Raw genomic sequence first — 1,617 nt, 5'->3', positions numbered from 1 at the left:
ATAAGGCACGCTGACATCATCCAAATACTGCTCGCTTGCCGGTGTGTTGAAATATCTCCAAATAAATACGCTTCCATTTGCCTTTCATTCAATTTACAATTTAAATCACTCCTTGGCATTTTGGTGCTCCGTAGCTTGTAGACCACTCTGCACCACGGCTCATTTGTCAGGACATCTGTGATTTTGAAGACCTCATATGGAGGGATCAGCACTTGGGCCATGTGTGTTTTAGCAGAGTAATAGGTTATATCAGCACCAAAGCATGAGTAGATCTCGAAACAAGAGCCATTGCCATTCAAATCCAACGACTGCTTGCTCAAAGCCACCAAGGTGAAAGTCCCAAAACGCATGTTTGTGTTGGACATGTTTCTCCTGTGTGTACATGAATAAAACGATTGCATGCTCTTCTTTAAGGTCCTGGTGCACAGGTTTCTTTGCCTTTGTTTCAGCTGAAGCCCAGGCTAAACTGAACCTTGAGTTGTGGTGCCACTCGAACACACCAAACGAGTCGATCATAGAGGCCTTTTCAGCTCGGCAGCCGTCATACATGTCGTCAATGGAATGTGTGGCCATATCCAGAGGCAAACTGTGGCCAGGCTGTATAGTGACAGAGCAAAACAATCACTACAGTGAGCAACATCACAATCGCAGAAGGTTTTGAATATTTTGCTGCTCTTCTCACAAGTAAGAGGTAACACAGGTACATTTGTGCATTAGTTTTGGTGCATGTGAAAGAAAGAACTGTCACCTCTGCAGGTTTCGGAGGCCACCAGAGTAGAAGAAATGGGTCACGATACAATAGGAGCGCCAGCGGGAACAACATACAAAGGGTTGCACAGTTTCTCAGTGACTTGCGCTTACACAGTGGTCCTCTGCCAAACTTCATATCTGAATCACAAGGGAAAAAAATACCCCTTATGATTAAACAAAAAATGCTAAAACAAGTGAAAATATGTGTCTTACTCCTCATGATGAATATGCACCAACCTGGGTATTATTCTATTTGCATTCGCATTGATTAAGTTTGTACCTGCAAGTTAAAGTGGCTGGAATGTAGGAGTCAAATGATAAATTGTCCGGAGCCACACTCCATTTCCTTGTTGTCTAATCTACATAAAACATTCTCATATTTTCCACCTATCAATGTATGTAATCTGTTTTTGGCTTACCTTTTGCCGGCTAAGAGCTCTCAACAGCAGCATTCTATTCCTGTGATAGTGTGGTCTGGTGTTGTTTGTCATCAGAGCAGTTCCAGCACACAGGATTTACAGGTACAACCACACAGCACAGACACGAGGCTCCGGGGGTTAATAGGAACCTGTGTTACAGTATTTGGTTTATGATTTGAAATCACTTAACAAAAGAAAATGTTTTTAAATTTTTATTCATTGTTATGTCCCTGATTCCCTAAAAATAGGGCAGCTTTTTAAAATGTAAACCGGAATGTGATCTTTTGCCTCTTTGACATTATATACATTTTGTCTATAGCCCAGAGGACAAGACTGTGTTTTTAATATAATTTTGCAATGTGGGCTGGGAATTGCGTTTTTTTAAATCTAGTTTGTAGGACCACGTGCTAGGCCATGTATGTATTTGTCAAGGGTTAACCCTGGCTTC

At 41.6% G+C, this 1,617-nt stretch overlaps 1 long non-coding RNA gene across 1 annotated transcript; it reads right to left on the bottom strand.

The window, feature by feature from the left end:
• Positions 1-229: 229 nt before the first annotated feature.
• On the bottom strand, positions 230-1,235 carry LOC307252495. Its single transcript, XR_013844929.1, has 3 exons — positions 1,170-1,235; positions 749-888; positions 230-597 (listed from the first exon to the last, which is right to left on the bottom strand). It is a non-coding gene; the product is annotated as an uncharacterized lncRNA (long non-coding RNA).
• Between the last annotated feature and the right edge of the window lie 382 nt (positions 1,236-1,617).

The sequence above is a fragment of the Ammodytes marinus genome (genome assembly GCF_949987685.1).
Source record: "Ammodytes marinus genome assembly, chromosome: 6".
Classification (NCBI taxonomy): Eukaryota; Metazoa; Chordata; class Actinopteri; order Uranoscopiformes; family Ammodytidae; genus Ammodytes; species Ammodytes marinus.
Note: the sequence above shows the minus strand (reverse complement) of the source record. Positions and strands in the feature narration are given on the sequence as shown.